The sequence below is a fragment of the Ambystoma mexicanum genome, chromosome 3p, assembly GCF_040938575.1.
Source record: "Ambystoma mexicanum isolate Mex_15411 chromosome 3p, UKY_AmexF1_1, whole genome shotgun sequence".
Taxonomy (NCBI): Eukaryota; Metazoa; Chordata; class Amphibia; order Caudata; family Ambystomatidae; genus Ambystoma; species Ambystoma mexicanum.
Window position 1 is genome coordinate 382,383,653 of NC_090925.1, and position 27,084 is coordinate 382,410,736.

General features: G+C 55.6%; 1 protein-coding gene across 1 annotated transcript in view; it reads right to left on the reverse strand.

Annotated features, from left to right (window-relative positions):
- The window catches only part of ZNF831 (zinc finger protein 831), a 1,263,335-nt gene that overhangs the window by 1,100,789 nt on the left and 135,462 nt on the right, over positions 1 to 27,084 (reverse strand). The window contains exon 2 of the mRNA XM_069651045.1: positions 1,084 to 1,223. The gene's annotated coding sequence lies outside the window, so the exon portion shown is untranslated. The remainder of the gene's footprint in view (positions 1 to 1,083; positions 1,224 to 27,084) is intronic.

Consider the following 27,084-nt stretch of genomic DNA (forward strand, 5'->3'; position numbering starts at 1 on the left):
CAACTCTTCCAAATTGATAATGAAGCAAGCCGCCTGAGAATTGGTGGGGTCATTGGGATGGAGATTGAAGTACCCCAGGACAACCAAAACTCCCAGCTGAAGTCTGAGATCGGCCATAAGTGCCGGGAAATCAGCATGGAAGAGAAGATTCCAGGGAGGCGACAGATCAGCAGGAGATTGCGAGTGCTTGTAGGGGTAATGGAAACACGCAGTAGCAAGGCTCCCATGTTTAAAGTGTGCTGCAGAGGGAGTGCAGAACACATCAAATCACTGTGGTAAAGCAGGGTGATCACCCCACCCACCCTAGGTGGAGACCTATCTAAGTTGAGAATCTGGTAATTGGAGGGTAGGGCATGGGCCAGACTGGGGGTTGAGGCAGCCTTTAGTCATGTTTCTGTGATGAAGGCGAGAACAGGATCATGTTCCTGAAGGAGCGTGGAATACTCTATGGCATGCGCGGGAAGGGACTGTGCATTAAACAGCAAATATTTAACCTGATAGTTGTTAAGAGTAGGAGAGCCTACCTCAGGGTAGTCCTCCCTGCGCCAGCCTGAGGGACAAACCGTGTCAGGAGGCGCAAGGTGAATCAGGGAGGAACAAGAATATAGCAAGAGGCTAACCTTGGGATGAGCCCATAGCCCGTCTCTGGCGCGGATGGGCGCAGATGGGCCTGACTTTGTCCAGATTTCGGCCAAGCTAAGGTGCTTCCGCTGCACCCGTCCGCTGGGCTTCCGGGGACGGGCAAGTTAAATACGTCAGAATACAATGCAGAATGCTTAAGACAATTGAAAGATAACATAACTTATATAGAGATTGAGATGGATACATTGAAACAAATACAAACATTAATGGAATTCTTTTTATATGAGGTTGGATCAAACAAATTAAGTACATCAAGAACATGCCTTTTTTAAATCAACTCTTATCCCCTAACATCAGTCTTTTATTCTTTGCCAAAGATTCATACATCTTTGACTAATCCACCAGGTTGGCCTATTATTGCAGCAACTGATAGAATTTTGGAACCGCCAGCACAATATATAGATAACATCTTACAACACTCTGTACTAAAAATCTACTTACCTGCTAGATATTGGTGATTTCTTAATATCACTAGATGGAGTTTTCTTCAATCGTTCAACTCACATACTTTTGCTGTGGACATTACTAGTCTGTACATTTCCATTGCAGATGAGGAAAGTGTGCAAGCGGTGGAAAAAGTTCTATTAAAACAGGAAGAAGAAAATATGATCTTGTTACTTTACTTAAATTCATTCTGAATAACAACTTTTTATATTTCAAGAACAGCATTTTTTGCGAACCTGAGGTACATCAACATTATCAATCGTGGCCTTGGCCTAGACACATATCTTCACATTTAGATTTTAAACCAAACATATTTTGGATCATGCCACATGGTCACCATAAGAACTACAAAAGATGCATCAAAAATATATTTGGACTCTGGTTTGGAACCATGCAAGAATTACAATAATAGTTTCAATATTTGTATTCAATATACCAAATAATACAATTCACAATTGATTCTAGTCAATCTATAATTAACTTCTGGATAACAACTAGGCATAATTGATCAGAAACGTACTACTACATTGATGTTAAGCCCACTGTACATAACAACCTTTTACATGCCCAAGTTTTCCATCTGAATAACAAATTAATAGTATATATAGGAATTGTATATGACCGGTCAGAGCTTAAGAGGCAAAATTCTTTATTGCTTGAAAAGTTCAGAGAAAGATCTGATGACACAGTAGTTTTACAATCGGCTATGACCAAAGCCCTCCCATTGGGGAGGAGTGATGTATTTGGCTGATAGTTTGAGACACAGCCTTATTATACCATTATATAAACGTGGTGTCAGAATTAATCCTACAAGCTACACGATATTGGCAATGCTGGATGCTCCTTCAAAGGTGTTCTCGTGCATTTTACTGAGTGAACTAAGTAAGTGGATGGATCATAACCATACACCACCTGCTAATTAAACTGGTTTAGAAGAGGGTCTGCCACGTTAACGTATATACTGACATTGGTTATGGTTGCAGAATGGGCAAGGAACACCTATAAAAGTCCTGTCTATGTTGTATTTTTCAATCTTAGTGATGCATTTAAATCTGTCGACGGCTGTCTACTATGGTATAAATTAAAATGATGGGGGATCCCGGTAGGTCTCCTCAAGATGCTGATTGCATTACATGAGAACACCACTGTGGCAGTGCATCTGAACAGGAATGGTCTATTGAGTGAACAGATAACCACACATACCGGCCTAAAACAGGTTTGTGCTCTTGTCACAAAATTGTTGATTCTGTATTTATCTGATATGTCCTCTGCCCTGAATACAGGCCCTGTTTACCTTTCGAAAATAGGGTCATGTAAGATGCAGTGGTAATTCTAATGATATCATTCTTACAGATCGCAGTCCAGCTGGTTTGAAAATTACACACTTTTAAACAATACACCTTAGCACGCTCTTTGGCTATCAGTATAAAGAAGACAAAAGTAATGATTTTAACAGTAAAAAAAAAAACTAGAAAATATTACGATACTGTTAATGGGTCTAAGATGGAAGTTGTCACCAATTACAAATATCTTGAAGTAAATATTACCATAAGCTGATGTAGAAAGAACATTTGGATTTATGGGGACTATCCCAGGTCAAGAATTTAGGTGTCTTGGATAGTTCTTGCATAAGAAGTCTGTTTTCTTGTTCACAAAAACTTCCTTTAGAAGATATCTAAGCAGAGTTTGCTCTTTTAGCTATAAATCGTGATATGATAAAGAGGTGAATTAACTTTGTAAATACAATCAGCCAATGTTCAGACACTTTTGCATCACATACAAGTGACTTGTACTGACCAGCATATAGGATAGAGGATAATTACACTTGGAATATTGCACAGTGACGTGAAATATCAGTTGACCTGCTTCAAGTTTGATGTCTTGGGTAGTAAAAATCAATCATGGTATCAGCACATGAACAGAATAAGGTCGACTTAGGTACCAAAGTCTGCTCACTAGAATATACCTTTTATATTCAATCTCCTTATAGAGTCATAAAACTGCTTCAATTTCCGAATTATAAAATCAAACGGATTTACCAGCGATTCAAATTCAATTCATGACTGACAAATTAAAGTTCCATGTGTCTGTTATAAAACACCTATTAAAAACAGGCGGTGTCATATCTGTTGTGATGCAGCACTAAAACATTGAAGCATCTACTATTATACTGATCCGGAGTTAAGAATTAAATATTCTGGTCTATATCTTTCACCACAGATTGATGACGAAACTAAAATAAATGTTTGGCATAGGATAGTGGTGGGGAACAAATGCTATATAATTTTATGTGTCTATGGGATGAGATTGACTTACATAGTTGATGAGACTATAATGGCTAATTTAATTTACTCCTTTCTTCTATATTTTGGACATCAGCTTCCTTTCCATCCAGTCTTCCAGATATAGGTGTTTTGGTGACAGATGCCACTCGGTTTTTGGCCCCTGCCTCTGGAACTCACTTCTGCATACCCTCAGAACTATCAATTTCCTCTTGCGATTCAGAGTTAAGTAAAACCTTTCTTTTCTAACAGGCATCCCCCTATATGGTTGCATACTCCCCTTCCACCTTCCTTGCCCTCCTTTTCTCCTCTTCATTCATCTCATGTTTGCCTCTCCTCCCAATTCTTGCTAGCAATAAGAGGCAATTCAGTTTGCAGTATGAAATGTGTGCTAAACAATAGAATATTATCTCAACATGAAACATTTGGATTGATAAACTGGTAGCCCTTACACTTAAGGGGATGAATATAGATTTTGATTTAGTATGTTTTATTGAAGGATTACTGATGATTTCAATATAGTTGGAGTCCGAACAATGGTCTTGACTGTATTTCCTTTTTAGCTTTTAGTAGTGAAGGCGCCACAGGAGAGTTAGAGTTGGAGGTAGGCCAAACTCACTGTCATGACTGCAGTGATTGTGGATGGCTTTTGAACCAGTGGCAGTGAAAGCAGTCACGTAATTAGTCTGGGGGACGGAGCATATTCAGAGCAGTGAATTTGTGGCTTTCCAGGTCCTCCTCGGCCCAGACATGCACAGACAGTGCCTTTGTATGTGGGCCTTCGAAGTCAGGGGCCGGCTTGCGCCTTCTGATTTCTGTTTTGCCAAGATGTGAAGAGAGTGGCCAATCCAGTTAGGAGGCAGGGCAGGCTGCACCAAATAGTGCAAAATGGAAACGTTGGCGGCCATGATGGAAGGTGCGATGGGGATGGGCACCTTGTGGAAGAGACCCCAGTTACGCAGAAGATGCAGTCCCTTAGTATTAGGCATGTGATTTAGAGTGACTGCAAAATCACACAAAGGCAGTGATAGATATTAGAACGCATTTCGCGGTGCTCGCCTTGAAGAAAAAGGAAAATGCCGAACTCCACCTGGGTTTACCTCACCTCAGTAGGCCTTAGGCAATGGTTTTTTATCTCCAAAGACCCGTCGCATGGGAGTGCGACATAAAAATTACTTTGTAAACATAACTGCTTGTCCTGGAAAGTGTGGGTTTACATGGAGGCCAAAGTGGGGGGGGGGGTAAAAAAAAAAGATTACATAAGCAGATGCTGGCACATAATCTGTATGCTGGGCAATGCACTCTTAAGTTTTTAGCTGCAAAGACTGCACAGTGGATTCAGACCCTACTGCATAGGTCTGTATGAAACCTGAAGGCAACAGAGTGGCCGGTACTCTGGCTTCCACCTGTCTGTGGTCAATAAGATGAATTCCAATAATCAGGGTAATTCATAGAATTTCGCAGAAAAGTGTCGCAAGCGGCTGGCGCAGAGTGTCCACGTGCGATTGTCTGTGCCAGGCGCGTGCGCTAAAACCGATTTCCGCGCATAGCGTATTCATGGATTTTAGGCTCCCAAACCAGCCGTGGCGCAGAGTATCGCAGCGACCCTGCAGCAGCGCCAGTGACGCCCCCAAGAACGCCCTCGCACAAGGAAAAGCCATCAAAATCGCTAAATCATCGCAAAGGGCTGCGCTAACCCTGGACCAGTTTACAGGGCTGCCAAACAAGGAACGCAAAGCGGATAACGTTTATATCAGGGGTACGCGGGAAGTTTTACACGCGATTAGGCAGGGTACGTGTATTACAGGGGTACGCGGGAAGTTTCACATGCGATTAGCCAGGGTACGTGTATTACAGGGGTACGCGTGAAGTTTTACACGCGATTAGCCAGGGTATGTGTATTACAGGGGTACGCGGGAATTATCACACGCGATTTGGCTGGGTACGTCTATTACAGGGGTGCGCGGGAATTATCACACGCGATTTGGCTGGGTACGTGTATTAAAGGGGTGCGCGGGAATTATCACACGCGATTAGGCTGGTGGGTCCTCACAGGTGTTCCCTGTACACCCTCCACGGCCCCTGCAGGCAGCCCACAAAACAGGGGACTACCCTGCACACCTGCTCATGTCCCCCAGCACCCCACCCCCCAGCAGTCATGGGGCACCCTCCACCAGGCCCCCACACATGTCCCCCTGCACCCCCATCCCCCAGCACTGATGGGCACCCTCCACCAGGCCCCCACTCATGTCCCCTTGCACCCCCACCCCCCAGCAGTCATGGGGCACCCTCCACCAGGCCCCCACACATGTCCCCCTGAACCCCCACCACCCAGCACTGAGGGGCACCCTCCACCAGGCCCCCACTCATGTCCCCTTGCACCCCCACCCCCCAGCAGTCATGGGGCACCTTCCACCAGGCCCCCACACATGTCCCCCTGCACCCCCACCCCTCAGCACTGAGGGGCACCCTCCACCAGGCCCCCACTCATGTCTCCCACCCACCCCACCCCCCAGCACTGTGGGGCACCCTCCACCAGGCCCCCACACATGTCCCCCTGCACCCCCACCCCCCAGCAGTCATGGGCACCCTCCACCAGGCCCCCACTCATGTTCCCCTGCACCCCCACCCCCCAGCAGTCAGGAGCACCTGCCAGTAGGCCCCCACACATTTCTCCCACCACCACCACCCCCCAGCACTGTGGGGCACCCTCCACCAGGCCCCCACTCATGTCTCCCACCCACCCCACCCCCCAGCACTGTGGGGCACCTGCCAGGAGGCCCCCACACATTTCTCCCACCACCCCCACCCCCCAGCATTGTGGGCCACCCTCCACCAGGCCCCCACTCATGTCCCCTTGCACCCCCAGCCCCCAGCACTGTGGGCCACCCTCCACCAGGCCCCCACTCATGTCTCCTTGCACCCCCACCCCCCAGCAGTCATGGGGCACCCTCCACCAGGCCCCCACTCATGTCTCCCACCCACCCCACCCCCCAGCACTGTGGGGCACCCTCCACCAGGCCCCCACTCATGTCCCCTTGCACCCCCACCCCCCAGCAGTCATGGGGCACCCTCCACCAGGCCCCCACACATGTACCCCTGCACCCCCACCCCCCAGCAGTGCAGGGACACCCTCCACCAGGCCCCCACACATGTCCCCCTGCACCCCCACCCCCCAGCACTGAGGGGCACCCTCCACCAGGCCCCCACTCATGTCCCCCTGCACCCCCACCCCCAGCAGTCATGGGCACCCTCCACCAGGCCCCCACTCATGTTCCCCTGCACCCCCACCCCCCAGCAGTCAGGGGCACCTGCCAGCAGCCCCCCACACATTTCTCCCACCACCCCCACCCCCCAGCACTATGGGGCACCTGCCCGCAGGCCCCCACACATTTCTCCCACCACCCCCACCCCCCAGCACTATGGGGCACCCTCCACCAGGCCCCCACACATGTCCCCCTGCACCCCCACCCCCCAGCACTGAGGGGCACCCTCCACCAGGCCCCCACTCATGTCTCCCACCCACCCCACCCCCCAGCACTGTGGGGCACCCTCCACCAGGCCCCCACTCATGTCCCCTTGCACCCCCACCCCCCAGCAGTCATGGGGCACCCTCCACCAGGCCCCCACACATGTCCCCCTGCACCCCCACGCCCCAGCACTGAGGGGCACCCTCCACCAGGCCCCCACTCATGTCCCCTTGCACCCCCACCCCCCAGCAGTCATGGGGCACCCTCCACCAGGCCCCCACACAAGTCCCCCTGCACCCCCACACCCCAGCACTGAGGGGCACCCTCCACCAGGCCCCCACTCATGTCTCCCACCCCCCCCCACCCCCCAGCACTGTGGGGCACCCTCCACCAGGCACCCACTCATGTCCCCTTGCACCCCCACCCCCCAGCAGTCATGGGGCACCCTCCACCAGGCCCCCACACATGTACCCCTGCACCCCCACCCCCCAGCAGTGCAGGGACACCCTCCACCAGGCCCCCACACATGTCCCCCTGCACCCCCACCAACCAGCAGTCAGGGGCACCTGCTAGCAGGCCCCCACACATTTCTCCCACCACCCCCACCCCCCAGCACTGTGGGGCACCCTCCACCAGGCCCCCACTCATGTCTCCCTCCCACCCACCCCACCCCCCAGCACTGTGGGGCACCTGCCAGCAGGCCCCCACACATTTCTCCCACCACCCCAACCCCCCAGCACTGTGGGCCACCCTCCACCAGGCCCCCACTCATGGCCCCTTGCACCCCCAGCCCCCAGCAGTCATGGGGCACCCTCCACCAGGCCCCCACTCATGTCTCCCACCCACCCCACCCCCCAGCACTGTGGGCACCCTCCACCAGGCCCCCACTCACCCCTTGTACCCCCACCCCCCAGCAGTCATGGGGCACCCTCCACCAGGCCCCCACACATGTACCCCTGCACCCCCACCCCCCAGCAGTGCAGGGACACCCTCCACCAGGCCCCCACACATGTCCCCCTGCACCCCCACCCCCCAGCACTGAGGGGCACCCTCCACCAGGCCCCCACTCATGTCCCCCTGCACCCCCACCCCCCAGCAGTCATGGGCACCCTCCACCAGGCCCCCACTCATGTTCCCCTGCACCCCCACCCCCAGCAGTCAGGGGCACCTGCCAGCATGCCCCCACACATTTCTCCCACCACCCCCACCCCCCAGCACTGTGGGGAACCTGCCAGCAGGCCCCCACACATTTCTCCCACCACCCCCACCCCCCAGCACTGTGGGGCACCTGCCACCAGGCCCCCACACATGTCCCCGCGCCCACAAGCCCTGAAAATCCTCAAGCATGGGCCTCATGGCCAGCCACCACAGCCCAAAGACACAACCAAGTATCACATGCGCCCATGATACTACTCCAATGGAAACAATGTAAATGAACACATGTGTCTCACACACACACAATGGTTGCAAGTGAACCTGAAAACCCATATCATGACATGCATGAAAACAATGAGATGAAACCACACATTGAAGAATGAAAAAATCAAAATAATGTATTAAAAACAACAGTAATGGCAATCAAAATTAAACAAAATACACAAGGAAAAAAAAAGAAAATTAAGCTGGCTGTGCATTTTCAAATTAAAATCAATAAATGATAATCCAAAAAAATGTCTCCCAAAGTTCCAGTCCATAAAAAGTAAATGAAGGGAAAAAAGAAATAGAAAACCATTGCTCCATGGAAAAAAATATTCATAGTAAAATAAATATCCAAATGCAAAGTCAAACTATGTACAAAGTATTCAGGGTCCATCATCCCAACAGAAGAAATGAAACCTACCTAAAATGGAACTATATACAAAAGGTGGAGCAGTGTCCGTCGACTCCAAATCAAAATAAACAATAAAGGAAACCTATCACTAAATAACTATATACAATGGCGGCGGGCCAGTCCAGCGGCTCACTCAGTGGTGTTCCGGGCCAGGGCATCATCGAACTCCTCGTCTATGTCCCGGAGGCGGTCCTGTTCCATGGCCCTGAGGGTCCGCAGGGACGCCGACATGTTCACCTCCAACTCCCTGCGGATTGCCTCGAGGCACTCGGCCCGCCTCAGGGCCCTCCGCATGGAGTTCTCCGCCCTGACCATCGTGAGCCGCGCCTCTTCCACCCGCCGCCGCTCCGCATCTATGGCGTGGCCCAACCGCTGCCACACAGAAGACACTTCCCGTCCTGGGTCCTCCTGCCCTCCGGCCGATGCCTGCCCCTCCGATGTTGAAGGCCCCGAGCTATCGTGGCTCCCACCTACAGCCTCCTGCTGCTGCAGCTGCTGCTATCCATGTGCCCTGTCCGATGGTGCCTGCACATCCTCCTCCAGCTGGGGTGCAGTCGTTGATGTGGCCACCCCTGCTGGACGTCCGACTCCCGACTGTGGCAGGGATCTGTTGTCCACCAGCCTGGCCACACGGTCAGAGGCAGCTCCACAGGGCACCCAGGTGACACATGGGTGGGAAGATGGCATGGAGGACGACTGGGGCATAGGGGGTTCTGTGGAGGAGGGGGTCGGAACAAGGTCCAGGAAACGGAGGAATCCAGCCCTGGTGAGCTGTCCCAGTGGGTCAACGCGGTCAACGAGCCATGCGAGAAGACGTGCAGACTCATCATGAAAAGAATGCAGGTCAGCTCGCATGGCCCGTTGACGCAACGCCACCCCACCCTGGACAGGCTCAACCTGGTGCAGGATAGCCACATCCACAGGGAGAGGAAGGCCAGGTGTTGTAAGCCAATCCCCTCCCTGAGAACGGGTCTGGAGGTAGGCATCCCCGCTGGTGCAAGATGATGCAGTGACAGGAGCAGGGACAGGATTGCACACAGGCACCTCCGCGGCGGCCTGTGCTGCCTCCTGTCCCTGATCCTGCACTGCACCACTAGCACCAGTGGAATCCCCACCTCCAGACCCCGCCTCTGTCGCTTGCACGGCCTCCTCCTCCTCCAAACCCCCCACCAACCTGGATGACTCCGTGCCATCTTCCTCCGTTGGGCCCTGTGGGGTCCCAGCTGCCCCTTCTGCTGCCGAGGAGTCCAACTCCAACCTCCGCCTCTTGGACCTCCCCTCGGCAGCTGCGGCCTGGGACACGGCACCGGACTCCTCACTCCCCGACGAGATCAGAACCTGGGAGGGGAGCTGGGCCTTGCGTCTCCGGCTGGTGGTGCGACCCCTGCCGCTGTGCTCCACAGCACCTTCTCCGCCCTCTTCATCAGTTGACGCTGCAGACAGGGAGAAAGAAAACACAGGCATCAGGGCACTGTACAATGGACTCATACACACATGACAGTTATACATGAGTGGCATTGGTAAACCTCAGACATGGCATCACAATCCCCAACACACATGTCATTTCAACTTGCACACATGAGCCATACCACAGCCATATTGCAACAGCCAGCACCATCCATTCACATACAACAGCATGAGCAGCCAAAGGTCATCCACACATCACATGCAACATAGGGAGTGCATTACACATGCACACACACCACCAAACTTGCATGCATGTGTACACCTCCGCCAACTGTCGCAGTGTTCTGATCGACATCCATGTCACACCTGACAATCATTCCTCCACATCCTGTGCCATGCAAGCCCACACACACAAGCACCATCCATGTGTCACACATGAGACCCCTCGCATGTGTCACCCTCACGGCCCTGTACACCCCCCCTACTTGCCCACATAAAAATACATGTTCAACCTGCACACTCCTGGCACACCACCACACGCACAGCTTACAATCAGTATGCATGTACACTTACCGCTCGACTCCAGACGGGTCTGCCTCTCAAGGACCTGGACGTGGAGCGCTGGGGATATGCGTTCCAGGACCCTCATCTGATCTTCCGACAAGTGGCCCCGGCGCCCCTTAGCATCCGCTGCCTTCAGGAGGCGCCGGGCCATGTTGAGGGTCCTGGACCTGAAGTCCTCCCAGCGCTTCCTGACACGTTCGTAGTCACGGACTGCCACCTCCTCCGCGTTGATGGCAGTCACGATGTCCATCCAGATCCGAGTCTGTCCTTCCTTGTCGGCGCGCAACCTTCCGAAGAGGGCATCATACTGCCCCAGGACATGCTCCACCAGGACACCAACTTCGGTGGCAGTGAAGCTGGTGCCCCTCTGCCTCCTTGGCCGGGGGTTGCCACTGGTGCCAGATGTTGCAGTGCCCGACATGGCAACCCCAGAGGCAGGAGTGGGTGTGCAACTGGGTCCTGGGGCTGGGCTGTGGAGCGATGGAAAAGCAGTCGGGAGTCTTCGGTTCCAGCAGGGATGGTCACAGCAACAGCACCCCTGGCTGATGTACAGGCAGCAAATGGCAGGGCACGTGGGCAGCAGACAGTCAGGCAGCAGCAGATGGCAGGTGGGAGCATGCTCAGGGCTCTGGGGGGCAGTAATTCGGCCTTCTGGGCAGGAGCGTGGTCATCCGTGTGTGAACGCGTGGCCAGCTTGATACAGAGTGATTTTGCACGTGAAAATCCAGTACGTCTGCGTGTAATTCGAGGAAAGGCCCTTAGCGCGTAAGCGCGTCAGCACACGTCTGTACATTCATTGGCACAAAGGCCACCAGCGTATGCGTGTCTATGAAGTCACGTGCACGTTGAATATGGCGCACGTTTGAAATGTTGCGTGTTAAAAAAATGAAAGACACGTCCGAGTGTCAAAGCGTGTAATTGGTGGAAATGGCCTTAGCGCGTACACGTGGAAGTGACAAAGCGTGTAATTGGTGGAAATGGCCCTAGCGCGTACACGTGGAAGTGACAAAGCGTGTAATTGGTGGAAATGGCCCTAGCGCGTACACGCGGAAGTGACGCTGGACGTGTGGGCCTGCATAAAAGGTACGTGTAGAACACCATTTCCTTGTACGTGCTTTTTGTGGCAAGCGAGTGGGTGAAATCTGTACTTCTTGTCGTTTCACACGCGATTTACTTCACAGCGTTTCAAGTTCGTACTCCCTGTTACCTCTGACAGCTTTTTCTCTTTTTTCTCTTTTTCTGGTTTTCCTGGGCCTGTTCCCTCAAACAGCGTTCCCTTCTACTGTTGTCCTGTCTCCTCAGACAGCGTACAATTCTTCTTTTGGCGGGGGTGTTTCCAACGCGCACACGCGCTTCTTTTTCACGCTCTTTTTCCTGGCAGATGGTGAGTCACGCACGTATCTAACATCTGTGCTTGCCCCGTGTGTAGCCTACCCCTTCAGAGATCATTCTAGGCTGCGTGTGACACTCATACGTTCATTCTTGTGTTACTGGGTGCCACAGCGTAGTGCAGGTTTATTTTTCCACACATGTGGTCTAGGAGGGGTTGCATGCACGTTATCTCCCTTTTTTGGGCTTCCTGTGCGTTGCGTGACCCGTCATCTTTCCCCAGGGGTCACATTCAGCCTTGCTAGAGCACTAGGGTACGATTACCATCTGGTACCCAACCCCTTTGACCCCCAATTGCCCAGGACAATAGTTTACAGCCACTCCCATACGCACATTAACATCAGTGCCATGGTTGGGAGGCGAGGAATCCGTAAGGGTGGCAAAGGTGGACGAGCCACAAGTGGTGGCCGTGGTGGATCCGGTAGGGGACGTGGTCGTTACTTGCAGGGTGACCCTGTCCCCCCATGTGTGGAGGACCAGTTAAGGGCACCCATAATCCCCCCCCGCCCCCCCTGGTTGAGGGTGATGTGGCTGACACCATCCATGCTCAGCCCTTGTTGGACCATCCCATTGTGGCACCAGACCTGGCTGACTCCATGGCTGACTTCCAGGTCAGCTGGCCTATGACACGTGCGCTGGTGCACGTTGATGTCATCAGGCCACGTGGATCAGGGGCAGCAAGGTCATCTGCTGCCCCAAGTAGGCAGGGTGGAGAGGCTGCAGGGGCAGCTGCGGCTCCATCCACCCCAGCTCTCACACACCCAGCCAGGACAGTGTCGGTCCTAGTCCATCCTGCTGACATTCCCCCTGACACCATTACACTTGAGCCAATGCCTGCACCAACTCCCATGCTGAGTGTGCAATCCCACACTCCTGATACAGAGTCCACCAGGGCTCCTGCCCCTAGTGTCCAGAGCGGCGTAGGACACTCAGGATCCCCACCACCTTCCAAGCAGAAGAGGAAGAGTGCTTGTCCGGCACAGGCTGATGCCCCAGACACGGCTACACAGTCCGGCCCGTCGAGGAAGCCCAGCTTCACGGATGCCGAACTGAATGCACTTGTCGAGTATGTGTCCGCACATGATAACGAAATGGTCATTGTTGCAGGATCCAAGACCACACCTGCACAACGCCAGGCACACTGGCAGACGTTGCGGACATCGTAGGTGCCCTTGGAATCATGAGGCGCACAGCCAATAATTGCTATAAGCGCTGGAATGACCTAAAGCGCAGGGCAAAGAATAAGCTGGCCTCAAGTCATGCCGCAACTCTAGTGACTGGAGGTGGGTCTCCAGTAGAAGACATGGAACTCACTCCATATGAGTCAGTCGCTGGGACCTACGTCACAGAGGAACAGATCCAAGGCGTGGGAGATCTGCCAGATTATGAGGCATTGTCCGGTGAGTGCACATGCATGTGTGTGTCATCCATGTGCATGGTGTGTGTGTGAGGGCTTCTGTTTGTGTGCCAGGTGAGGGTGTGTGTGCCTGAGTTGTTTGGGTCACCCATGTGCTTCATCCAATACATTCTGCGCAGCAGCATTTGGCCATAGCAGTATCCCTTCTGCCAACAGTAGACATCTAGCCCAACACCACGCCAGTTGCCCTTGAAGTGTCACCTTGTGTACGTGTATTACAGGGGTGCGCGGGAATTATCACACGCGATTTGGCTGGGTACGTGTATTACAGGGGTGCGCGGGAATTATCACACGCGATTAGGCTGGGTGGGTCCTCACAGGTGTTCCCTGTACACCCTCCACGGCCCCTGCAGGCAGCCCACAAAACAGGGGACTACCCTGCACTCCTGCTCATGTCCCCCAGCACCCCACCCCCCAGCAGTCATGGGGCACCCTCCACCAGGCCCCCACACATGTCCCCCTGCACCCCCACCCCCCAGCACTGAGGGGCACCGTCCACCAGGCCCCCACTCATGTCCCCTTGCACCCCCACCCCCCAGCAGTCATGGGGCACCCTCCACCAGGCCCCCACTCATGTCCCCCTGCACCCCCACCCCCCAGCACTGAGGGGCACCCTCCACCAGGCCCCCACTCATGTCTCCCACCCACCCCACGCCCCAGCACTGTGGGGCACCCTCCACCAGGCCCCCACTCATGTCCCCTTGCACCCCCACCCCTGAGCAGTCATGGGGCACCCTCCACCAGGCCTCCACACATGTACCCCTGCACCCCCACCCCTCAGCAGTGCAGGGACACCCTCCACCAGGCCCCCACACATGTCCCCCTGCACCACCACCCCCCAGCAGTCATGGGCACCCTCCACCAGGCCCCCACTCATGTTCCCCTGCACTCCCACACCCCAGCAGTCAGGGGAACCTGCCAGCAGGCCCCCACACATTTCTCCCACCACCCCCACCCCCCAGCACTGTGGGGCACCCTCCACCAGGCCCCCACTCATGTCTCCCACCCACCCCACCCCCCAGCACTGTGGGGCACCTGGCAGCAAGCCCCCACATATTTCTCCCACCACCCCCACCCCCCAGCACTGTGGCCCACCGTCCACCAAGCCCCCACTCATGTCCCCTTGCACCCCCAGCCCCCAGCACTGTGGACCACCCTCCACCAGGCCCCCACTCATGTCCCCTTGTGCCCCCACCCCCCAGCAGTCATGGAGCACCCTCCACCAGGCCCCCACTCATGTCTCCCACCCACCCCACCCCCAGCACTGTGGGGCACCCTCCACCAGGCCCCCACTCATGTCCCCTTGCACCCCCACCCCCCAGCAGTCATGGGGCACCCTCCACCAGGCCCCCACACATGTACCCCTGCACCCCCACCCCCCAGCAGTGCAGGGACACCCTCCACCAGGCCCCCACACATGTCCCCCTGCACCCCCACCCCCCAGCACTGAGGGGCACCCTCCACCAGGCCCCCACTCATGTCCCCCTGCACCCCCAGCCCCCACCAGTCATGGGCACCCTCCACCAGGCCCCCACTCATGTTCCCCTGCACCCCCACCCCCAGCAGTCAGGGGCACCTGCCAGCAGGCCCCCACACATTTCTCCCACCACCCCCACCCCCCAGCACTGTGGGGCACCTGCCAGCAGGCCCCCACCCATTTCTCCCACCACCCCCACCCCCCAGCACTGTGGGGCACCCTCCACCAGGCCCCCACTCATGTCCCCTTGCACCCCCACCCCCAGCAGTCATGGGGCACCCTCCACCAGGCCCCCACACATGTCCCCCTGCACCCCCACCCCCCAGCACTGAGGGGCACCCTCCACCAGGCCCCCACTCATGTCTCCCACCCACCCCATCCCCCAGCACTGTGGGGCACCTGGCAGCAAGCCTCCACACATTTCTCCCACCACCCCCACCCCCCAGCACTGTGGGCCACCCTCCACCAAGCCCCCACTCATGTCCCCTTGCACCCCCAGCCCCCAGCACTGTGGACCACCCTCCACCAGGCCCCCACTCATGTCCCCTTGCGCCCCCACCCCCCAGCAGTCATGGGGCACCCTCCACCAGGCCCCCACTCATGTCTCCCACCCACCCCACCCCCAGCACTGTGGGGCACCCTCCACCAGGCCCCCACTCATGTCCCCTTGCACCCCCACCCCCCAGCAGTCATGGGGCACCCTCCACCAGGCCCCCACACATGTACCCCTGCACCCCCACCCCCCAGCAGTGCAGGGACACCCTCCACCAGGCCCCCACACATGTCCCCTGCACCCCCACCCCCCCAGCACTGAGGGGCACCCTCCACCAGGCCCCCACTCATGTCCCCCTGCACCCCCAGCCCCCACCAGTCATGGGCACCCTCCACCAGGCCCCCACTCATGTTCCCCTGCACCCCCACCCCCAGCAGTCAGGGGCACCTGCCAGCAGGCCCCCACACATTTCTCCCACCACCCCCACCCCCCCGCACTGTGGGGCACCTGCCAGCAGGCCCCCACACATTTCTCCCACCACCCCCACCCCCCAGCACTGTGGGGCACCCTCCACCAGGCCCCCACTCATGTCCCCTTGCATCCCCAGCAGTCATGGGGCACCCTCCACCAGGCCCCCACACATGTCCCCCTGCACCCCCACCCCCCAGCACTGAGGGGCACCCTCCACCAGGCCCCCACTCATGTCTCCCACCCACCCCACCCCCCAGCACTGTGGGGCACCCTCCACCAGGCCCCCACTCATGTCCCCTTGCACCCCCACCCCCCAGCAGTCATGGGGCACCCTCCACCAGGCCCCCACACATGTCCCCCTGCACCCCCACCCCCCAGCACTGAGAGGCACCCTCCACCAGGCCCCCACTCATGTCCCCTTGCACCCCCACCCCCCAGCAGTCATGGGGCACCCTCCACCAGGCCCCCACACATGTCCCCCTGCACCCCACCCCCCAGCACTGAGGGGCACCCTCCACCAGGCCCCCACTCATGTCTCCCACCCACCCCACCCCCCAGCACTGTGGGGCACCCTCCACCAGGCACCCACTCATGTCCCCTTGCACCCCCACCCCCCAGCAGTCATGGGGCACCCTCCACCAGGCCCCCACACATGTACCCCTGCACCCCCACCCCCCAGCAGTGCATGGACACCCTCCACCAGGCCCCACACATGTCCCCCTGCACCCCCACCCCCCAGCAGTGCAGGGGCACCCTCCACCAGGCCCCCACACATGTCCCCCTGCACCCCCACCCCCCAGCAGTCAGGGGCACCTGCCAGCAGGCCCCCACACATTTATCCCACCACCCCCACCCCCCAGCACTGTGGGGCACCCTCCACCAGGCCCCCACTCATGTCTCCCACCCACCCCACCCCCAGCACTGTGGGGCACCTGCCAGCAGGCCCCCACACATTTCTCCCACCACCCCCACCCCCCAGCACTGTGGACCACCCTCCACCAGGCCCCCACTCATGTCCCCTTGCACCCCCACCCCCCAGCAGTCATGGGGCACCCTCCACCAGGCCCTCACACATGTACCCCTGCACCCCCACCCCCCAGCAGTGCAGGGACACCCTCCACCAGGCCCCCACACATGTCCCCCTGCACCCCCACCCCCCAGCACTGAGGGGCACCCTCCACCAGGCCCCCACTCATGTCCCCCTGAACCTCCAGCCCCCAGCAGTCATGGGCACCCTCCACCAGGCCCCCACTCATGTTCCCCTGCACCCCCACCCCCCAGCAGTCAGGGGCACCTGCCAGCAGGCCCCCACACATTTCTCCCACCACCCCCACCCCCCAGCACTGTGGGGCACCTGCCAGCAGGCCCCCACACATGTCCCCCTGCCCACAGGCCCTGACAATCCTCAAGCATGGGCCTCATGGCCAGCCACCACAGCCCAAAGACACAACCAAGTATTACATGCGCCCATGATACTACTCCAATGGAAACAATGTAAATGAACACATGTGTCTCACACACACACAATGGTTGCAAGTGAACCTGAAAACCCATATCATGACATGCATGAAAACAATGAGATGAAACCACACATTGAAGAATGAAAAAATCAAAATAATGTATTAAAAACAACAGTAATGGCAATCAAAATTAAACAAGATACACAAGGAAAAAAAAAGAAAATTAAGCTGGCTGTCCCTTTTCAAATTAAAATCAATAAATGATAATCCAAAAAAATGTCTCCCAAAGTTCCAGTCCATAAAAAGTAAATGAAGGGAAAAAAGAAATAGAAAACCATTGCTCAATGGAAAAAAATATTCATAGTAAAAAAAATATCCAAATGCAAAGTCAAACTATGTACAAAGTATTCAGGGTCCATCATCCCAACAGAAGAAATGAAACCTACCTAAAATGGAACTATATACAAAAGGTGGAGCAGTGTCCGTCGACTCCAAATCAAAATTAACAATAAAGGAAACCTATCACTAAATAACTATATACAATAGCGGCGGGCCAGTCCAGCGGCTCACTCAGTGGTGTTCCGGGCCAGGGCATCATCGAACTCCTCGTCTATGTCCCGGAGGCGGTCCTGTTCCATGTCCCGAGGGTCCGCAGGGACGCCGACATGTTCACCTCCAACTCCCTGCGGATTGCCTCGAGGAACTCGGCCCGCCTCAGGCCCTCCGCATGGAGTTCTCCGCCCTGACCATCGTGAGCCGCGCCTCTTCCGCCTGCCGCCTCTCCGCATCTATGGCGTGGCCCAACCGCTGCCACACGGAAGACACTTCCCGTCCTGGGTCCTCCTGCCCTCCGGCCGATGCCTGCCCCTCCGATGTTGAAGGCCCCGAGCTATCGTTGCTCCCACCTACAGCCTAGTGCTGCTGCAGCTGCTGCTGTCCATGTGCCCTGTCCGATGGTGCCTGCACATCCTCCTCCAGCTGGGGTGCAGTCGTTGATGTGGCCACCCCTGCTGGACGTCCGACTCCCGACTGTGGCAGGGATCTGTTGTCCACCAGCCTGGCCCAGGTGACACATGGGTGGGAAGATGGCATGGAGGACGACTGGGGCATAGGGGGTTCTGTGGAGGAGGGGGTCGGAACAAGGTCCAGGAAACGGAGGAATCCAGCCCTGGTGAGCTGTCCCAGTGGGTCAACGCGGTCAACGAGCCATGCGAGAAGACGTGCAGACTCATCATGAAAAGACTGCAGGTCAGCTCGCATGGCCCGTTGACGCAACGCCACCCCACCCCACCCTGGACAGGCTCACCCTGGTGCAGGATAGCCACATCCGCAGGGAGAGGAAGGCCAGGTGTTGTAAGCCAATCCCCTCCCTGAGAACGGGTCTGGAGGTAGGTATCCCTGCTGGTGCAAGATGATGCAGTGACAGGAGCAGGGACAGGATTGCACACAGGCACCTCCGCGGCGGCCTGTGCTGCCTCCTGTCCCTGATCCTGCACTGCACCACTAGCACCAGTGGAATCCCCACCTCCAGACCCCGCCTCTGTCGCTTGCACGGCCTCCTCCTCCTCCAAACCCCCAACCAACCTGGATGACTCCGTGCCATCTTCCTCCGTTGGGCCCTGTGGGGTCCCAGCTGCCCCTTCTGCTGCCGAGGAGTCCAACTCCAACCTCCGCCTCTTGGACCTCCCCTCGGCAGCTGCGGCCTGGGACACGGCACCGGACTCCTCACTCCCCGACGAGATCAGAACCTGGGAGGGGAGCCGGGCCTTGCGTCTCCGGCTGGTGGTGCGACCCCTGCCGCTGTGCTCCACAGCACCTTCTCCACCCGCTTCATCAGTTGACGCTGCAGACAGGGAGAAAGAAAACACAGGCATCAGGGCACTGTACAATGGACTCATACACACATGACAGTTATACATGAGTGGCATTGGTAAACCTCAGACATGGCATCACAATCCCCAACACACATGTCATTTCAACTTGCACACATGAGCCATACCACAGCCATATTGCAACAGCCAGCACCATCCATTCACATACAACAGCATGAGCAGCCAAAGGTCATCCACACATCACATGCAACATAGGGAGTGCATTACACATGCACACACACCACCAAACTTGCATGCATGTGTACACCTCCGCCAACTGTCGCAGTGTTCTGATCGACATCCATGTCAAACCTGACAATCATTCCTCCACATCCTGTGCCATGCAAGCCCACACACACAAGCACCATCCATGTGTCACACATGAGACCCCTCGCATGTGTCACCCTCATGGCCTTGTACACCCCCCCCCTACTTGCCCACATAAAAATACATGTTCAACCTGCACACTCCTGACACACCACCACACGTACAGCTTACAATCAGTATGCATGTACACTTACCGCTCGACTCCAGACGGGTCTGCCTCTCAAGGACCTGGACGTGGAGCGCTGGGGATATGCGTTCCAGGACCCTCATCTGATCTTCCGACAAGTGGCCCCGGCGCCCCTTAGCATCCGCTGCTTTCAGGAGGCGGCGGGCCTTGTTGAGGGTCCTGGACCTGAAGTCCTCCCAGAGCTTCCTGACACGTTCGTAGTCGCGGACTGCCACCTCCTCCGCGTTGATGGCAGTCACGATGTCCATCCAGATCCGAGTCCGTCCTTCCTTGTCGGCGCACATCCTTCCAAAGAGGGCATCATACTGCCCCAGGACATGCTCCACCAGGACACCAACTTCGGTGGCAGTGAAGCTGGTGCCCCTCTGCCTCCTTGGCCGGGGGTTGCCACTGGTGCCAGATGTTGCAGTGCCCGACATGGCAACCCCAGAGGCAGGAGTGGGTGGGCAACTGGGTCCTGGGGCTGGGCTGTGGAGCGATGGAAAAGCAGTCGGGAGTCTTCGGTTCCAACAGGGGTGGTCACAGCAACAGCACCCCTGGCTGATGTACAGGCAGCAAATGGCAGGGCACGTGGGCAGCAGACAGTCAGGCAGCAGCAGATGGCAGGTGGGAGCGTGCTCAGGGCTCTGGGGGGCAGTAATTCGGCCTTCTGGGCAGGAGCGTGGTCTTCCGTGTGTGAACGCGTGGCCAGCTTGATACGGAGTGATTTTGCACGTGAAAATCCAGCACGCCTGGGTGTAATTCGAGGAAAGGCCCTTAGCGCGTAAGCGTGTCAGCACACGTCTGTACATTCATTGGCCCAAAGGCCACCAGCGTATGCGCGTCTATGAAGTCACGTGCACGTTGAATATGGCGCACGTTTGAAATGTTGCGTGTTTAAAAAATGAAAGACACGTCCGAGTGTCAAAGCGTGTAATTGGTGGAAATGGCCTTAGCGCGTACACGTGGAAGTGACAAAGCGTGTAATTGGTGGAAATGGCCCTAGCGCGTACACGCGGAAGTGGCAAAGCGTGTAATTGGTGGAAATGGCCCTAGCGCATACACGCGGAAGTGACAAAGCGTGTAATTGGTGGAAATGGCCCTAGCGCGTACACGCGGAAGTGACGCTGGACGTGTGGGCCTGCATAAAAGGTACGTGTAGAACACCATTTCCTGTACGTGCTTTTCGTGGCAAGCGAGTGGGTGAAATCTGTACTTCTTGTCGTTTCACACGCGATTTACTTCACAGCGTTTCAAGTTCGTACTCCCTGTTACCTCTGACAGCTTTTTCTCTTTTTTCTCTTTTTCTGGTTTTCCTGGGCCTGTTCCCTCAAACAGCGTTCCCTTCTACTGTTGTCCTGCCTCCTCAGACAGCGTACAATTCTTCTTTTGGCGGGGGTGTTGCCAACGTGCACACGCGCTTCTTTTTCACGCTCTTTTTCCTGGCAGATGGTGAGTCACGCAAGTATCTAACATCTGTGCTTGCCCCGTGTGTAGCCTACCCCTTCAGAGGTCATTCTAGGCTGCGTGTGACACGCATACGTTCATTCTTGTGTTACTGGGTGCCACAGCGTAGTGCAGGTTTATTTTTCCGCACACGTGGTCTAGGAGGGGTTGCGTGCACGTTATCTCCCTTTTTTGGGCTTCTTGTGCGTTGCGTGACCCATCATCTTTCCCCAGGGGTCACATTCAGCCTTGCTAGAGCACTAGGGTACGATTACCATCTGGTACCCAACCCCTTTGACCCCCAATTGCCCAGGACAATAGTTTACAGCCACTCCCATACGCACATTAACATCAGTGCCATGGTTGGGAGGCGAGGAATCCGTAAGGGTGGCAAAGGTGGACGAGCCACAAGTGGTGGCCGTGGTGGATCCGGTAGGGGACATGGTTGTTACTTGCAGGGTGACCCTGTCCCCCCATGTGTGGAGGACCAGTCAAGGGCACCCATAATCCCCCCCCGCCCCCCCTGGTTGAGGGTGATGTGGCTGACACATCCATGCTCAGCCCTTGTTGGACCAGCCCATTGTGGCACCAGACCTGGCTGACTCCATGGCTGACTTCCAGGTCAGCAGGCCTATGACACGTGCGCTGGTGCACGTTGATGTCATCAGGCCACGTGGATCAGGGGCAGCAAGGTCATCTGCTGCCCCAAGTAGGTAGGGTGGAGAGGCTGCAGGGGCAGCTGCGGCTCCATCCACCCCAGCTCTCACACACCCAGCCAGGACAGTGTCGGTCCTAGTCCATCCTGCTGACATTCCCCCTGACACCATTACACTTGAGCCAATGCCTGCACCAACTCCCATGCTGAGTGTGCAATCCCACACTCCTGATACAGAGTCCACCAGGGCTCCTGCCCCTAGTGTCCAGAGTGTCGTAGGACACTCAGGATCCCCACCACCTTCCAAGCAGAAGAGGAAGAGTGCTCGTCCGGCACAGGCTGATGCCCCAGACACGGCTACACAGTCCAGCCCGTCGAGGAAGCCCAGCTTCATGGATGCCGAACTGAATGCACTTGTCGAGTATGTGTCCGCACATGATAACGAAATGGTCAGTGTTGCAGGATCCAAGACCACACCTGCACAACGCAGGCACACTGGCAGACCGTTGCGGACATCGTAAGTGCCCTTGGAATCGTGAGGCGCACAGCCAATGATTGCTATAAGCACTGGAATGACCTAAAGCGCAGGGCAAAGAATAAGCTGGCCTCAAGTCATGCCGCAACTCTAGTGACTGGAGGTGGGTCTCCAGTAGAAGACATGGAACTCACTCCACATGAGTCAGTCGCTGGGACCTACGTCACGGAGGAACAGATCCAAGGCGTGGGAGATCTGCCAGATCATGAGGCATTGTCCGGTGAGTGCACATGCATGTGTGTGTCATCCATGTGCATGGTGTGTGTGTGAGGGCTTCTGTTTGTGTGCCAGGTGAGGGTGTGTGTGCCTGAGTTGTTTGGGTCACCCAGGTGCTTCATCCAATACATTCTGCGCAGCAGCATTTGGCCATAGCAGTATCCCTTCTGCCAACAGTAGACATCTAGCCCAACACCACGCCAGTTGCCCTTGAAGTGTCACCTTGCCACAACATTGTTGCTTATTTTTCTCTGTTCATTCAGGCAGATTATTTGCATTCCACCACTTTTACTAGGCATTTCTCAGTCCTCTAGTCACATGTCTGACATGGCTATGGTAAAGTGGAGTGACTTTGTTACCTGGATATCATTTGTTTAGACATGTCCCTGTGCAATAGGACCTTTTTGGACTGGCAGCTCCAGGTGAGAAATCAGACCTGTTTGAATTAGAAAAGCTATTACATGAGGGAACTGGACTGAATGAATAAGTGCTGCCCTCCTCTCCATCTTCACTCAATAGCAATGGTACATGCCATCTGTGTGATGGCATGTGTATTTCACCTGGCAATCACAGGCCAATGTGTGATGCCACTGCTAGGCAGCATGCAGCAAATGTGTTGATCTTCCATCTTGGTGTCATCAATGTGTGCCATTTGCCTCCCCTTCATACGCAGTGAGGGTGCATGCATGGGAGGGTTTTAGTCATGTGGGACATGTGTCAATCAAGTACTGGTTCTGTTGCTTCTCAGCCCTAATTGTGTGCCATAGTGCTAATGCCTGTTTCCATTTCTTTTCTTTCATGTCTTTGCAGGGGATGACGCACTTGATACAGCTGGGGTTGTGGAGATGGTGCAGACCCAGGAGGGGTCTCAGGCCCGACCGACCACCAGTGAGGGACGTGGTGTGGTGGTGGGTGAAAACCCACAACTGCTACAGGTCGTGCTCTCAAGGGGTGTCTCTGGGTGCACCTCCCCCGAGCTCTATTCAGGTGTCGATTCGGATGATGAGACCTATGTGGCATCGCAGGTGAGTGTTCCTGGGAGGGATTCTCTTCTGTCCGACCCACCTGCACCAGGGGTAGTACCCTCAATGGGGATGTCAGTGTTGACAGGTCCGCCTTTGGTGGTTACGGATGCAGGGTCACACTCCGCAACATCTGATCCTGTTCCTGGGCCAGCAGATCAGAGGGGGAATGCAGTCCTGCAGCCTCAGGCAGTGCCGGCACAGCATGGCGCAGTTTGCCTTGCCCCAGACAGGTGTGGGGCCCGCCGAGGTGGTGGCCGTACGCCACCTGGCAATACCGCATGGGAGCAATCCATATACGGTATGGCTACCCAACAGGCAGCATCATCAGAGATGATGGCTCAGGCCATGGATAGGGTGGCCACTTCCATTGTCCACCCAGAAAGGCTGATGGAGCGACTGCAGCAGGCAACAGACTCCATCTGCCGGTCACACAGGGAGGACATGTTGGCGTCCAACAGGGACAGGCGGGCGGCACTGGCGACTCTGCAGGATGCCCTTTCCATAGAGTCCCAGGGCCACAGGGAAGCCCTGAGGGTGGAACTCAGTCAGACCAGGACGACCCTTGTTGAGCTTGAGGCTTCAACACACAGAAGGACAGAAGAGCAGCTCGAGCGTCTCACACGTACGCTCTCAGCTGAGATGCAGGCAACTCGGGCGGAGGTCCGGTCATCCCGTGAGTTGTTGCATGGGGACCTCCGCACGATTATCCTCCAGAACCAGACCTTCCACACTCGCATGCTTGCTGCCATGGAGGAGCAGACTAGGGCTTTGCGTGGGCTGCCTCCCATAGTGCCACCACCTCCTGATGCAGCTGCAGAGTCTGAGGAGAGCGACCACAGTGATTCTCTCACAATAGGGTAGCCGTGTCGGCCACGAGCCCATGGAGGTGTTTTTTTTCCCAGAATCCACACAGGTGGGTTCTGGTGTGCATCCTGACCTCGGACCTCCTGGGTGGCCTCCCCCACCCCCCCTGGCCCATTCATGGCCATTTTTATAAAAAAAAAAAAATGTCATCTTTTTTTTAACAGTGTGTTGCCTTGTGTGGCTCCCGTGGGCATCCGCTGTATTGTGGCTGGGCACGTGCAAGCTTGTCCTGATTTTGGGTTAGATGCTTGGGTTTGTGAGACACACACCCCTCCTGCTTCCCGTTTCCATGGGCTTGCAAAGGGTGTCCCCAAGTGACATTGACTTACACAGTGACGTTGGACTCCCACTACATGTGTGGGTAGTCTAGTCAATACTGTGTATACATTCCTAGTGCATATTGCTGTTGTGTTGTACACTGTATGTTGCATAGATGTGTAACTCATCATCCATGTCTACCGCCTAATTTGCAGGTCCTTTCCTCATGTCTACACAAGGCCCTCTACTTTGGAGATGGAGTCCATGTTGGCAGCAGTACACCTACAACTCTACATGGCGGGAACACTGTACAGTTGGAAGTGTTGGGAGTGCAGGCATTTCCAGGTGGTGAGACTACTACTTTCTTACATTCGTAATGTCATGTTAATGGTAGTCTTGAGGGTCAGTAGCTGATAAGTGTTATTGCTAAATACCTGCTCAAGTGTGTTGTTGGTCCTGCATTACTGTGAGCATTTCAGGTGTCGCGAGTTTCAATTAGGGACACTGTACTTTGTGACACTTGTGTCATGTTGTGGGGATTACTTTGTTTGCCCTCACATAGCATGACATGGCATGGTGTGTCGTGTGGCGGTGCTGGGGATGGGTTGGGTGACATGGCACTGTCCTCATGTTGCATTTTGCAAGTGGGTGTTCATTTTAGCTGCATGAATGTGTCGTTTCACGAAACTGCATTGTGGTGTCTGTGTAGGTAGGGATGCACACATTGTAACACTTCCAGGTGAACAATCTCAGGCTGATATGGTTTTGACGGTTGATTCTCCAGACATTCAGGATCATTGTCAGGTTGAGTCATCATTGATTGTCAGATGGTATGTGCCAGGGAAGTGTGCACTCCACAGGGGTGTGATTTCTATGTGAAGTAATTAGTCACTAGCTGTGTACGGGCTGCCTCCCCCTGTGCCCTTTCCCCTCCCATGCGCAGCGGGCGTGCATGTGGTTGGGGATGTGGGGGCACCACCATGTCCATGGCCAGGCCCCGGCGTGTTGCAACGTTGTGCAGGAAACATGCTGTCACTATGATCCTGCACACTACTGGGGGAGTGTATAACAGCTGCCCGCCAGAACGGTCAAGGGAGCGAAAGCGTGACTTAAGCACTCCGAATGTGCGCTCCACTATGCCCCGGGTTGCAATGTGGGCTGTGTTATATCTTACCTCGGGTGGCGTGGTGGGGTTCCGAATTGGCGTCATCATGTGGGGGCTGAGAGGGTAGGCACTGTCCCCTGTGGAGGTGGTGATGGGTATCATTGGTGGGGTTGTGACCTTGCTCAGTATCTGACATGCATGCATGTGCAGTGGTATTCATACTCACCAAGCAGCCATGTATCGCCATGCCGCCCAGCTTCTAGGTTCCCGGCTTAGGGTGGACATTCGGTAAATGAAGCTGTCGTGGGTGGACCTGGGATAGTTGGCATATACTGAGGTAATGATTCCCTTGGCATTACATACTACCTGCACGTTGATGGAATTCCAGTGCTTGCGGTTCCTATAGATGTGCTCAGATGCCCTGGGGGGACGTAGAGCCACATGGGTGCAGTCGATGGCACCTAGCTCTTTGGGGAATCGTGCCACACCGTAAAAATCCAGGGCGGCAGCATGCCTTTCTGCAGGTGTTCTGGGCAGGTATATGTGCCTGCGGACTGATGGGCGTGCAGTGATGATGTTCAAGACCTGGTGTAGGCAGCGTGACTGTGTGGCCTGTGACACCCCACCCACTATGGCACTTGTCCGCTGAAATGATCCAGTGGCTAAGAAGTGCAGTACATTGAGGACCTTCTCCAGGGGGCTGAGTGCTTGGGAGCACAGGATGGGTGATGTGAGGTCATCCTCCCACTCACTCACCAGGTCCAGTATTATGTGTGGTGGAAACCTGTACCTCCCATACACCTGGTCATCAGGCATCCCAAAAAGGCTGGTTCTGGGTGTGAAAATTCTGGCCCTGACTATCCTCCTCCTCCTCCTTTGGTAGCCCACGGCCACTGCTGCTAGGAACGGTATATTCATCCTGGCGTCTGAGCTTGTTAGTTTTTTGCGTGCAATGTTATGCGTTGCGGGTTGACGTATGCCGGCTTCCTGCTGGCGTACGTGTTTCCGGATTAGGACGTCATTTTTTGCGCGTGTTGTAGGCGAGCGTGTGAAACTTCCCACGCACCCCTGAAATCCACGTACCCAGGCCAATAGCGTGTGGAAATTCCCGCGCACCCCGGAATACACGTGCGCTGATGTACTCGCGTGTGTAAGTGCCCGCGCACCCCTGAAATCCACGTACCCAGGCCAATAGCGTGTGGAAATTCCCACGCACCCCGGAATACACGTGCGCTGATTTACTCACGTGTGTAAGTGCCCGCGCACCCC